Source organism: Microcaecilia unicolor, chromosome 8 (genome assembly GCF_901765095.1).
Source record: "Microcaecilia unicolor chromosome 8, aMicUni1.1, whole genome shotgun sequence".
NCBI lineage: Eukaryota > Metazoa > Chordata > Amphibia > Gymnophiona > Siphonopidae > Microcaecilia > Microcaecilia unicolor.
In genome coordinates, this window is record NC_044038.1 from 107347196 (window position 1) to 107362045 (window position 14850).

Genomic DNA, 14850 nt, shown 5'->3' on the forward strand with positions numbered 1-14850 from the left:
CTACTGATCAAAGACACATCCCACACTGCATAGTGAGTCGCAACAACAACATTATGTTTTGAAAAAACTGCTTTTGTAGAATGTTGGTTCTAATTTGAGGTTACTTACCTGTAGATACAGAAAGTTTTTTTTCTCAGTGCCTGATAACCTTATCAAATGGCATCTGTAACTCTGGCCATGCGGCGCCCATAGATGCAGCACCAGGGCTTGTTAGCATCCATCTTGACAGCATCAAGTGACAGGAACCTGTGACTAAAAGGGCGCATGCTTGTTAGTTTTATGATTTTGTACTTTTTATCCACAGATCAAGAGAGAGAAAGAAATCTATTGTAGCTGCATTGAACAAAGAAATAAGTGCTCTGCCTGGAGTGGCATCTCTTATAAGCATTTTTTATATGAGGTACGGGTTCTATGTTGATGAAGTGCTGGTGGCTGCTCAGGCCCACGGATGCACGGACGATGTTCTGCTCCTTCTGCTTTGTTACAATAATACTGGCTCTTTCTCTAGCTTGCAAGGGCTCTTATTGGCTCTCTGTAGAGTTGCAGTTCTGAGTCTCCATCTGCTGGAAGGTGTGCACAATCCATCAGTCACATTCTGAGCCGGTCCGGAGGGACTAAAGGAAAGCAAATTAGCAGGTATGGCCTAATTTCTCCTGGGGCTGCTTGATAACAGTGATCATAAAATGATCAGACTTGATACTCCAAGAACTCCTTTGTTCTAAACGGCAGTTATTTTCTTTTCCTTGGCTGCTGGAGAGTTAGCTCATTCAGTGACCTCAATTAAGTGATAATTAAGGTGTGGGGGAAGTAGAATACTTGCATAGGTTGCTGAATCAGCTAAAAGAGCCTGTTCAAAAGAGGCCCCTTAGATTCAAAAGTATATAAAGAAGAAAGGTCCCACTGAACTTTCTTTCTGAGAAGTTCTGAGAGAAAAGGACATTTCTTTGGTAAGTGAACGCTACTTTGCTTGTGCTTTGGGAACTTAAAGATTGGGGTTTAAAGGAGGAATTGTAGGTTAGTGTTAGGCAAAATTAAAAAGCAAATTTTAACAGCTAATCTCCGTAGTCGTCTCCACTTAGTTTTAAAAGCTTTGGACCACAGCATTAACCGATAGAATCTAACAGCCACTGCAGGATCTAATTTAGTATTCCCCACCACCACCCCTAGGACAACTCCTCATTTATAGTCAGTTATTGTAATTAGGGTAACAAGCAAGGAGTGCTCTTACAGAGTTTTAAATACATTTCATTACCATCTAAGAAGGAAATACTAAATAAATCATACAATATACTATATAAAGTAAAATAACTTTTATAGTAGGCTAATATCCTTAATACTGTAGCAAGTTTTAAATTATTGAAAAACTCAAAAAACACTAAGATGGAGTCAGCAGTCCAGCAGCGAGAGGGGTGCTATCCAGTCTTTTGCATTGAGTGTCACATGTATGATTATCTCCCAGTTGGTGAGATGTCATATGTTTGCGCCCGATGCAAAGAGCTCCTAGCTCTTAGAGAACGTGTCCATTCTCTTGAGGCTAGAGTAGCAGACTTGGTGGAGCTGAGGGAGACAGAGAGGTACATAGAGGAGACCTACAGGGATGTTGTAGAGAAGTCCCACCTCTAGTCTAGTAGCCCTTGTGCTACCTTGGAGGAGGGAGGTCTCCTAGAAGGAGAGCATCACCCTGGTGAAGTAGGAAGTACTCCTGTAGCCAGGACCTGCCCACCAGGGGATGTACTATCCTCTCGCACCGAGGATATGTCTCCAAGTGCTGCCCGGGAGGGAAAGGTTAGGACAGCTGTTGTAGTTGGTGATTTGATCATTAGACATATAGATAGCTGGGTGGCTGGTGGATGTGAGGATCACCTGGTGACTTGCCTGCCTGGTGCGAAGGTGGCGGACCTCACGCGTCACCTAGATAGGATTCTAGATAGTGCTGGGGAGGAGTCCGCTGTCTTGGTACATGTGGGTACCAATGACATAGGAAAATGTGGGAGAGAGGTTCTGGAAGCCAAATTTAGGCTCTTACGTAGAAAGATCAAATCCAGATCCTCTAGGGTAGCATTTTCTGAAATGCTACCTGTTCCACGCGCAGGGCCCAAGAGACAGGCAGAGCTCCGGAGTCTCAATGCATGGATGAGACGATGGTGCAGGGAGGAGGGTTTTAGATTGTTAGGAACTGGGCAACATTCTGGTCAAGGGGGAGCCTATTCCGAAAGGATGGGCTCCACCTGAACCAGGATGGGACCAGGCTGCTGGCGTCGGCATTTAAAAAGGAGATAGAGCAGCTTTTAAACTAGAAATGGGGGGAAGGCCGACAGTCGCTCAAAGTGCATGGTTCAGGAAAAGGTTTCTTGCAAAGATACCTCACAAACAGGGAAGGATAGGGTTCTGGATCTGAGGTTGCACAACAGACCGTGGTAGGCCAGGTGCCCTTAAATACACTAAAGATCAGACAAAGATGGCAAATCAATAGTGTCAGGTACTAAGATCATGCAAATAGAACAACAACATACTCTGAATGTCTCTATGCAAATGCTAGGAGTCTAAGAAATAAGATGGGAGAGTTGGAATATATTGCACTAAATGAAAATTTGGATATAATAGGCATACTGAGACCTGATAGAAGGAGATAACCAATGGACACTGTCCATACCGGGGTACAAAGTATATCGTTAGTGATAGGGTGGACCGGATTGGTGGAGGGTAGCATCAGGGGTGTGCTGGTAAATTTTTAACAGGCTCTTTCGCCGGACGTAGCCAGTTCTGCAGTTGGAAGGCAGGGTGGCCCGGGGGGGGGGGGGGGGTGGGGGGGGGGGGATGGGGGAGCAACACTTGCGTCTCTCTCATCCCTCCCTTCATGTGGGCATGCTAGGCATACCTTTGCTGGCAGCCAATAAATGGACTGCCACCACTCCCAACGTCTTGCTCTGAGCAGCATGCTGAAACTTCTCACACATGCTGGAGAAGTCCCAGCCTGCTGCTCAGAGCTAGAATCAAGGAGTGGGGAGCAGCAGCAGTCTATTTACTTGGCTGGCAGGGCTCAGCATCCCCACCAGCAAAGTAAAAGAGAATTCAGCAGGGGGCCCAAGCCCACATTTTGGGAGCCAGTTGTTAAAGTAGCCATGGAGGGCCCTACTTTAACAACCGGCTCCCAAAATTTGTAAAACTTAACAACCGGCTCTTGCGAGCCTGTGAGAGCCTGATCCAGCACACCACTGGGTAGCATTGTATATTAACGAGAGCCTTGACTCAGATAGAGTACAAATTCCAGCAGGACACCAAATCACACCTTTGAATCATTGTGGGTTGAAATTCCATGTATAAAAGGGAAAAAAACGGTGATAGGAGTGTCCTACCATCCGCCTCGCCAGGATGAGCAGGTAGACGCAGAAATGATAAAAGAAATCAGAGACACGAACAAAATGGGCAGTGTGATAATAATGGGTGACTTCAATTATCCAAATATAGACTGGGTAAATGTAACATCGGGACACGCTACAGAGGTACAATTCCTTGATGAAATCAAGGACAGCTTTATGGAGCAGCTGGTGCAGGAGCCGACGAGAGAAGGAAAAATTCTAGACTTGGTCCTTAGTGGAGCGCATGATCTGATGAGGAACGTTATGGTACTGGGGCCGCTTGATAACAGTGATCATAATATGATCAGTTTTGATATCGACCTTGAAGTAACTGTACACAGAAAGTCAAATACGTTAGCGTTTAACTTTAAAAAAGGAGACTATGATAAAATGAGAAGAACGGTAAAACAAAACTTAGGGGGGCAACTGAGAGAGTAAAAACTGTACAACAGGCGTGGACGCTGTTCAAAATACCATCCTGGAGGCCCAGGCCATACATATTCCGTGAATTAGAAAAGAAGACAGAAGTCCAAAGACAGCCGGCCTGGTTGAAAAGTGAGGTGAAGGAAGCTATTAGGGCTAAAAGAAACACCTTCAGAAAATGGAAGAAGGAACCGTCTGAAAATAACAAGAAGCAGCATAAGGAGTGTCAAAGCAAATGCAAGGCGCAGATAAAGAAGGCCAAGAGGGATACGAAAAAGATAGCATTAGAGGCAAAAAAACATAGTAAAAAATTTTTGCGGTATATTAAAAGCAGGAAGCCGGCTAAAGAATCGGTTGGGCCGCTGGATGACCGAGGGGTATAAAAGGGGCGATCAAGGAAGACAAGACATAGCGGACAGACGAATGAATTCTTTGCTTCGGTCTTCACCGAGGAAGATTTGGGTGGGATACCGATGTCTGAAATGGTATTCAAGCGGACGCGTTGGAGAAACTTACTGACTTCACGGTAAACCTGGAGGGACATAATGGGGCAGTTCAGCAACTGAAGAGTAGCAAATCTCCTGGACCGGATGGTATTCATCCTAGAGTACTGATAGAACTGAAAAATGAGCTTGCGGAGCTACTGCTAATGATATGCAACTTATCCTTAAAATCGAGCGTGGTACCGGAAGATTGGAGGGTGGCCAATGTAACGCCGATTTTAAAAAAGGCTCCAGGGGAGATCCGGGAAATTATAGGCCGGTGAGTCTGACGTCAGTGCCGGGGAAAATGGTAGAGGCTCTTATTAAAAACAAATTACAGAGCACATCCGAGGACATGGATTACTGAGACCGAGGTCAGCACGGCTTTTGTGTGGGGAAATCTTGCCGACCAATTTACTTCATTCTTTGAAGGAGTAAACAAACATGTGGACAAAGGGGAACTGGTTGATATGTGTATATGGATTTTCAAAAGGCGTGTTGACAAGGTACCTCATGAAAGGCTACAGAGGAAATTGGAGGGTCATGGTATAGGAGGAAATGTCCTATTGTGGATTTAAAAACTGGTTGAAGGATAGGAAACAGAGAGTGGGGTTAAATGGGCAGTATTCACAATGGTGAAGGGTAGTTAGTGGGGTTCCTCAGGGGTCTGTGCTAGGACTGCTGCTTTTTAATATATTTATAATGATTTAGAGATGGGAGTAACTAGCGAGGTAATTAAATTTGCTGATGACACAAAGTTATTCAAAGTTGTTAAATCGCGACAGGATTGTGAAAAATTACAAGAGGACCTTATGAGACTGGGAGACTGGGCGGCTAAATGGCAGATGATGTTTATGTGAGCAAGTGCAAGGTGATGCATGTGGGAAAAAAGAACCCGAATTATAGGTACGTCATGCAAGGTTCCACGTTAGGAGTTACGGACCAAGAAAGGGATTGGGTGTCGTCGTCGTAATACGCTGAAACCTTCTGCTCAGTGTGCTGCTGCGACTAGGAAAGCGAATAGACATGTTGGGTATTATTAGGAAAGGTATGGAAAACAGGTGTGAGGATGTTATAATGCCGTTGTATCGCTCCATGGTGCGACCGCACCTTGAGTAGTGTGTTCAATTCTGGTCGCCGCATCTCAAGAAAGATATAGTAGAATTGGAAAGGTGCAGCGAAGGGCGACTAAAATGATAGCGGGGATGGGACGACTTCCCTATGAAGAAAGACTAAGGAGGCTAGGGCTATTCAGCTTGGAGAAGAGACGGTTGAGGGGAGACATGATAGAGGTATATATAATAATGAGTGGAGTGGAACAGGTGGATGTGAAGCGTCTGTTCACGCTTTCCAAAAATACTAGGACTAGGGGGCATGCGATGAAACTACAGTGTAGTAAATTTAAAACAAATCGGAGAAACTTTTTTTCACTCAACATATAATTAAACTCTGGAATTCGTTGCCGGAGAAAGTGGTGAAGGCGGTTAGCTTAGCAGAGTTTAAAAAGGGGTTGGACGGTTTCCTAAAGGACAAGTCCATAAACCGCTAATAAATGGACTGGGGAAAAATCCACAATTCCAAGAATAACATGTATAGAATGTTTGTACGTTTGGGAAGCTTGCCAGGTGCCCTTGGCCTGGATTGGCCGCTGTCGTGGACAGGATGCTGGGCTCGATGGACCCTTGGTCTTTTCCCAGTGTGGCATTACTTATGTACTTATTGGCTTTGGAGTAAGTACACACAGGAAATCCAATAGGTTAGCATTTAACTTTCAACAAGGAGTCTATAATAAAAAAAATTCAAAGGAGCAGCTGTGAAGGTCAAACATTTACATCCGGCATGTACGCTGTTCAACAATACCATCCTAAAAGCCCAGGCCAGTTATATTCCATATATTAAAGGAGGAACAAAGGCTAAATGACAGCTGGCATGGTTAAAAAGTGAGGTGAAGGAAGTTATTAGAGCTAAAAGAAAATCCATCAGAAAATGGAAGAAGGATCTGACTGAAAATAATAAGAAGGCTTAAGGAATGGCAAGTCACATGCAAAGCACTGATAAGGAAGGCAAAGAGGGACTTTGGAAAAAAAAGATTGCGTTCGAGGCAAGAACACATAGTACAAACTTTTTAAGGTATATTAAAAGCAAGAAACGAGCAAAAGATTCAGTTGGACCACTGGATGATCGAGGGGTAAAAGGGGCACGCGGGCCATAGCGGAGAGATTAAATGAATTCTTTGCTTCTGTCTTCACTGAGGAAGATTTGGGAGAGATACCAGTGCCAGAAATGGTATTCAAAGCTGAGGAGTCAGAAAAACTGAATGAAATTTCTATAAACCTGGAAGATGTAGTGCAATTTGACAAATTGAAGAGTAGCAAATCTCCTGGACCGGATGGTATTCATCCAAGAGTAGTGATAGAATTGAAAAATGAACTTGCAAAACTATCTTTAAAATTAAAGATTGGAGGGGGGGCTAATGTAACACCAATTTTGTTTTTTTAAACAGTTTGAGGTGATCTGGGAAATATAGACCGGTGAGCCTGACGCCGGGCAAAATGGTAGGGACTGTTATAAAGAACAGAATTATTCAGAGCATATTTAAAAGCATAGATGAATAAGACAAAGCCAATACAGATTTAGTCAAGGGAAATCTTGCCTCACCAATTTATTACATTTCTTTAACGGGGTGAACAAACATGTAAATAAAGGTGAGCTGCTTGATACTGTGTGTCTGGATTTTCAAAAGGCAATTGACAAAGTACCTCATGAAAGACTCCAAAGGAAATTGCAGAGTCTTGGGATAGGAGGTAGTGGATTAAAAACTGGTTAAAAGATAGAAAACAGAGAGTAGGGTTAAATGGTCAGTATTCTCAATGGAAAAGGTAGTTAGCGGCATTTCTTTTAGCCTTAATAGCTTCCTTCACCTCATTTTTTAACCATGCCAGCTGTCTTTTGGACTTCTGTCTGTCTTTTCTAATTCGCGGAATATGTTTGGCCTGGGCCTCCAGGATGGTATTTTTGAATAGCATCCACGCCTGTTGTACAGTTTTTACCCTCTCAGTTGCCCCTCTAAGTTTTTTCTTAACCGTTCTTCTCATTTTATCATAGTCTCCTTTTTTAAAGTTAAACGCTATTTCTGTGGATAACACTCTCATCCTTCCTGTCTCATCAGCTCGTAACCTTGGGGTCATCTTCGACTCCTCTCTCTCCTTCTCTGCACATACTCAACAGACTGCTAAAACCTGTCGTTTCTTTCTCTATAATATCAGCAAAATTCGCCCTTTCCTTTCTGAGCACACTACTAAAACCCTCATCACCTCTCGCTTAGACTATTGCAACTTGCTTCTCACAGGTCTCCCACTTAGCCATCTCTCTTCTCTTCAATCTGTTCAAAATTCTGCTGCACGAATAATATTCCGCCAGGGTCGTTATGCTCATATTAGCCCTCTCCTCAAGTCACTTCACTGGCTTCCTATCCGTTTCCGCATACAGTTCAAACTCCTCTTATTGACCTATAAGTGCATTCACTCTGCAGCTCCTCAGTACCTCTCCACTCTCATCTCTCCCTACATTCCTCCCCGGGAACTCCGTTCACTGGGTAAATCTCTCTTATCTGCACCCTTCTCCTCCACCGCTAACTCCAGACTCCGTTCCTTTTATCTTGCTGCACCATATGCCTGGAATAGACTTCCTGAGCCGGTACATCAAGCTCCATCTCTGGCCGTCTTCAAATCTAAGCTAAAAGCCCACCTTTTTGATGCTGCTGTTCACTCCTAACCCTTATTCACTTGTTCAGAACCCTTATTTTATCATCCTCACCTTAATATTCCCTTATCTCTTGTTTGTCCTGTTTGTCTGTCCTAATTAGAATGTAAGCTCTGTCGAGCAGGGACTGTCTCTTTATGTTCAAGTGTACAGCGCTACGTACGTCTAGTAGCGCTATAGAAATGATAAGTAGTAGTAGTAGTACTAACATATTTGACTTCCTATGTATAGTTACTTCAAGGTCGATATCAAAACTGATCATATTATGATCACTGTTATCAAGCGGCCCCAGTACCATAACGTTCCTCACCAGATCATGCGCTCCACTAAGGACCAAGTCTAAAATTTTTTCTTCTCTCGTTGGCTCCTGCACCAGCTGCTCCATAAAGCTGTCCTTGATTTCATCAAGGAATTGTACCTCTCTAGCATGTCCCGATGTCACATTTGCCCAGCCTATATTTGGATAATTGAAGTCACCCATTATTATCGCATTGCCCATTTTGTTTGCGTCTCTGATTCCTTTTATCATTTCTGCGTCCTCCTGCTCATCCTAGCGAGGCGGACGGTAGTACACTCCTATCACCGTCCTTTTCCCTTTTCTACATGGAATTTCAACCCACAATGATTCAAAGGTGTGATTTGTGTCCTGCTGAATTTGTAATCTATCTGAGTCAAGGCTCTCGTTAATATACAATGCTACCCCTCCACCAGTCTGGTCCACCCTATCACTACAATATACTTTGTACCCCGGTATGACAGTGTCCCACTGGTTATCCTCCTTCCACCAGGTCTCGGTAATGCCTACTATATACAATTTTTCATTTAGTGCAATATATTCCAACTCTTCCATCTTATTTCTTAGACTCCTAGCATTTGCATGTAGACATTTCAGAGTATGTTTGTTGTTCCTATTTGCATGATGCTTAGTGCTTGACACTATTGATTACCCATCTTTTGTCTGATCTTTAGTTGTATTTAAAGGCACCTGGCCTACCACGGTCTCTTGTGCAACTTCACTATCCAGAAACCCTACCTTCCCTGTTTGTGAGGTATCCTTGCAAGATACCTTACCCCGAACCATGCGCTGTTGTGCGACTGTCGGCCTTTCCCCCATATCTAGTTTAAAAGCTGCTCTATCTCTTTTTTGAATGCCGACGCCAGCAGCCTGGTCCCACCCTGGTTAAGATGGAGCCCATCGTTTCGGAATAGGCTCCCCCTTCCCCAGAATGTTGCCCATAAGATGTATTGTACCGTTTTGGGATCTTACCAGGTTACTTGTAACCTGGATTGGTCACTTTTGGAAACAGGATGCTGGGCTTGATGGACCTTCGGTCTGTCCCAGTATGGCAATACTGGGACAACTACTAACACTTATGTAAAAATATTAGTAGTTGTGGCAACCATCCTTCAAAAATAATTTCCTGTTCACCCTTATCTGGACAACCGTTTAAGAACGTCATCTTACCAAAAGAGCCTTTAAGTTACTTCCAGAGTAATCAGTTTGCTTCAATCCTTAGGTGATATGGAGGGGCATAATTGAACGGGGCTGGCCATCTATAAGGGTGGCCATCTTCAAGGCCGGCCCCATAAAGCGGCGTCCCGACCATATTATCGAAACAAGATGGCCGGCCATCTTTCGTTTCGATAATACGGTTGGAGCCGGCCAAATCTCTACATTTGGGCCGGCTTCAGTGATAATGGAAACTAATGGCGGCCATCTCAAACCCGGCCAAATCCAAGGCATTATGTCGTGGGAGGAGCCAGCATTTGTAGTGCACTGATCCCCCTCACATGCCAGGACACCAACTGGGCACCCTAGGGGGCACTGCAGTGGACTTCAAAAATAGCTCCCAGGTGCATACCTCCCTTACCTTGTTGCTGAGCCCCCCAAATCCCCCTCAAAACCCACTCCCCACAACTGTACACCACTACCATAGCCCTTAGGGATGAAGGGGGGGCACCTACATGTGGGTACAGTGGGTTTGGGGGGGGGGGGTTGGAGGACTCACATTTACCACCACAAGTGTAACAGGTAGGGGGATGGGCCTGGGTCCACTTGCCTTAAGTGCACTGCACCCACTAAAAACTGCTCCAGGGACCTTCATACTGCTGTCATGGAGCTGGGTATGACATTTGAGGCTGGCATAGAGGCTGGCAAAAAAATGTTTTTAAAATTTTTTTAGGGTGGGAGGTGGTTGGTGACCACTGGGGGAGTAAGGGGAGTTCATCCCCGATTCCCTCCGGTGGTCATCTGGTCAGTTTGGGCACCTTTTTGAAGCTTGGTCGTGAACAAAAAGGGACCAAGTAAAGTCGGCCAAATTCTCATCAGGGCCGGCTTTCTTTTTTCCATTATCGGGCGAAGCCGGCCATCTCGTAACCACGCCCCCGTCCCACCTTCTGTACCCTGCCAACACACCCCCTTGAAGTTTGACCCGCTCCGCAATGGAAAGCAGTTGAAGCTGGCCAAAATCGGCTTTCGATTATACCGATTTGGCCGGGTTTAGGAGATGGCCGGCCATCTCCCGATTTGTGTCGGAAGATGGCTGTCCTCATTCAAAAATAAGCAGGATGGTCAACCTTGCATAGTCGCTGAACTCTCGCTCAGTCTCTCAAATAGTAGGGCATCTTGTTCAATACCTTGGACAGGAAAGTTTTCCTTCCAATACCACTCAAAAAGTCAGGCGCAAATAAGCCGCCACCTCCTCCCAGTGCATGGGATTACGTTCAAGTCCTAAGAACCATGGTATTCACATAGGATATGCTCCCTTGGGGTGAAATATCATGTGACTGCTTCAAGTGTCTTTGCTGAATCAATGGTCCCCCACTACTCTGGACTACAACTTTCATCTTCCTGAGATCATTCCAGCGAAGTGCCGCTCTTCTGGTAGCTTTAGACATCCAGCCTTCAAAAGGGGTTCCTCTTGCTCCTCCAAACTGGTTAGTAGTGACAGTGGATGCCAGCCTTACTGGCTTGGGTTTCTTTAGACTTCACACAACCCAGGGTCATTAGAGCAGGAGGCATCGGCTGGAACACCATTAGTCGTCTGGAGCTGAGAACAGTTGGAAAAGCATTACAGGCTTTCAAACATTTGCTTCAGGGTAGTGCAGTGAGAATTCTGATTAACGTAACAGCAGTCTTTAATGTCAACGGACAAAGGAAGAGTGAGGAGCACTTGCTTAGCAAAGGAAGCCCACTTGCTCTTGCAAAGGGTGAAGCATGCTTCTCTAATTTCAGCAGCTCATATATCGGGCACTTTGAACACTCAAGTGGACTTCCCCAGCAGAAACTCCTGGATCTGGGAGAGTAGCAACTTTCTAGAGAGGCATTCACATTAATAACTTTGCTGTGGGGTGTCCCAGTGATGGACCTAATGGGTACCAGAAACAGTGCCAAAGTCAGCAGGTTCTTGAGCTGTTGGAAGGAGTTTAGAGAAGGGCATTGAAGTCCTCTATTCAGTTTATGACCAGTCAATGAATTTGTTTGCTGCTTGTTATCAGGGACCAGTAAGTCTTGTAGCTCCACACTGGTCAAGAAAGCCTTAATATGCAGATCTCGCCTTAATATGCAGATCTCGTATGTCTTCAAATAGACTCCCCCTATCTGGCTGCCAAGTCACCTATTGTGATGGAAGATCTGTCCCCCTTGGTCTTACAGCCTAACTCTTGAAAGGTCAAAGTTGAGAGAAAAGGAATTTTCCTTAGCTATCCAAACTGGTCAAGATGCTTGCGTCATGCACGCCTACTAACAGATATACAATGCTCAGACACTGCTCTGTATTTCTAAGAAACCTGTGCAGTAGCCAGCCAGTATTTCTCAGACTACCAGGAGATGCTTGGACGTGCAGTCTTTGCTGGTCTTGTAGGCCCAGGGAGGTGTCCTTGGAGGAGGAATTTGTTGGTTTAACCTTTGATAAGGATAGCTTTCTTCTGAATTAAAACAAAGAAAAAAGGCGATCCAAGATGGCGGCGTAGCAAGACGCACGGAACAGTAGCTCTGAGCCCGATCTGGTAGTAAAATACTTCCAAGCAGAATGCCACATACAAAAAGAAAGGGGGTAACGCGGGTAGTTCCCCCACCTACCTCGACTCCCACGGTGCCTCAATCGGGTATCAAACACTTTTTTGTGCCAGTCTCCCATATAACAGGAGATACGGAGCCTTTAGCGGGGTTCTCTGGGGAAGCGGAGGCCCTACAAGGCGAAGAAATATCTCTCTCTCCACCTGCAATTGTGAAACCTCCATGCCCGGCGTCTATGACGGAGCCTGATGAACAGGGACGCCCCACCGGAAGTGTTGTGGGCGAAACTGCTAGTGAGGGGCAGGAAACGTCGGGGCAATCGCCGAAAGCAGAAGAAAGATCACTAGGAACATTGAAGGAGGTAAACCTGGCAATGATATGGACAATGCTGAATAAAATGGACGCGACATTACAACGAACATCAGGAGAAGTGAGTACTTTTGGAAAAAAATTTCAAGAATTGAATTCTAAAGCTGACCAGTTAAAAACAGATATTGCTGAAAAAGTAACTGATCTTCAGAATAAAGTAGACTCTTTTCAAGAATTTAAATTTGGTGTGGTTAAAGATAATGCAGATATTCAAAGAAAGCTGGAACAAATTGAGAACTTCAACAGAAGATTAAATTTGCGTTTATTGCATTTTCCCAAACTCCTGGGGATTAATCCTTATGATTTGTTCAAAAGATACCCAAATGAAGTCTTAAAAATGCCCCTGGAAGCGGTGCCGCCTGTAAACAAGATTTATTATATCCCAAGTCCCAAAGGAGAGAAAGGGAAAAAACAAGATGAATTACACGCCAATTTAGACCTTGAGAAGATCTCAGCAATATTAGAGTCTTCAGTGGATGAAAAAGCAGAGCGGTCAACTCAGGGGCGTAGCCAGACACCCAATTTTGGGTGGGCCTGGGTCCAAGATAGGTGGGCAGAATTCCACCCTGTCCAACGAGTGATTTCATCTCTCCCTCTCTCTCCTGCATGTGATATGGTCTCTCAAACATCCCCCCTTCCCTGCATACCTTTTAAATAGCAGATTTTCACCGGCAGCTAACAGCAACTAATACACACTGCTCATGTTGGCTCCACAGCCTTCTCTCTGATGCAACTTCCTGTTTCCATATAGGCAGGAATACATCAAAGGGAAGGCTGTGGGGCTGGTGTGAACAGTATGTGTCAGTCGCTGCTCGCTGCAGGCCAAGATCTTCTGTTTACAAGATATGCAGGAGGGACAGTTGTTGGGAGTTTTCGGCTGGTGGAGCTTGGGGATCCCTGCCAGCCACATCATAGGTGTGTTGCTACTGAGTAGGCCTGAGCTCAAAGTGGGTGGGCCTGGGCCCACCCAGGCTCACCCTTGGCTATGCCACTGGGTCAACTTTGATAGTTTCTTTCATTTTTGAACAGGACTTGAACAACATTATGAGACTCTATTTTAAAAACTTACAAACTCGTTTTGGTGGGGTGAAAGTACACATCTTCCCTGATGTTACAAAATCGACCCAACAGAGAAGGAAAGCTTTTTTAGCACTGAAAGTAAGAACGTTAGAGATAGGCGGGTTGTTTTTCCTCGCCTACCCGTGCAAATGTTTCATTTCTAGATTCTAAGCAATTGTAAATAGCTAAAGCAAATGGGAGTATTTACGCCTCCTAGTTTCTTTTGTGTATAGATATGAAAAATTCTTCCCTAACTCTGATCGCCGCATGATTTTAAATGGGGTCTAAGGAAGCATGAAGATTCTGTTTGATAAGATTTTGAAAAGTATGTTAATACTTTCTCTTGCTTTATTGTTTATATGAAGAGTTATTAATTTCTGATTAACCAACTATTGCTGTATTTCAAAACAAATGTATTCTTGTTAAAAGTGAAAATTAATAAACAAACAAAAAAAAAAAAACAAAGAAAAAAAAAACCCCTAGTACTTTGGCCTCTGCCTTTTTTGCTGTTGGGGGTGCTGGCCCATGGGGGTAGATGAGGGGGAGTGTTACTCTCCAGGCGCTTCGGACGGTGTCCTCAGTGAGCTTGGGGAGGATGGCCCTTTGGACTCTGCTGCAGAGCAGGACAACGCGGTTCCAGGGGAGGATCCTTCAGTGGTCCGCATCTTTCATAGGGAGGAGCTCTCGGAGCTTATTGATCAAGTGGTCTCTACTCTCAAATTTGAGCCGGCCGAAGCTCCCGCGGGGGAGGTAAAGCAGGTTAACTAAAGGTTAAGGACATTAGGAAGTATTTTTTCATGGAGAGAGTGGATATGTGGAATGCCCTCCCGTGGGAGGTGGTGGAGATGAAAATGGTAATGGAATTCAAACATGCGTGGAATAAACACAAAGGAATCCTGTTTAGAAGGAATGGTTCCGTGGAATCTTAGCGGAGATTGGGTGGCGACGCCAATAATTGGAAACAAAACGGGAGCTGGGCAGACTTCTACGGTCTACGCCCTGATCGTGACTGAATAGATAGGGATGGGCTGGAGTGTAAATTTTAAGGTGCTTCGATGTTAGCTTCAGAACTTAGTACAAGAACAGTACTGGGCAGACTTCTACGGTCTGTGCCCTGAGAAAGGCAAGGACAAATCAAACTCGGGTATACATATAAAGTATCACATACCATGTAAAATGAGTTTATCTTGTTGGGCAGACTGGATGGACCGTACAGGTCTTTATCTGCCGTCATTTACTATGTTTACTATGATAAGCTCCCTGGAGAACAAAATTGCAAAATTTTTCTTATAACTTGCTGATTTTGTACTTTGTTATCTTACTGTATATCTGTTTTCAAGCCAGTTCTATAACTGTGAAACTCATCAAAATAAAAGGA

The 14850-nt window shown here is 44.6% G+C and overlaps 1 pseudogene; it reads right to left on the minus strand.

Annotated features, from left to right (window-relative positions):
* Positions 1–14850, minus strand: part of LOC115476812 — a 98455-nt pseudogene that overhangs the window by 67050 nt on the left and 16555 nt on the right.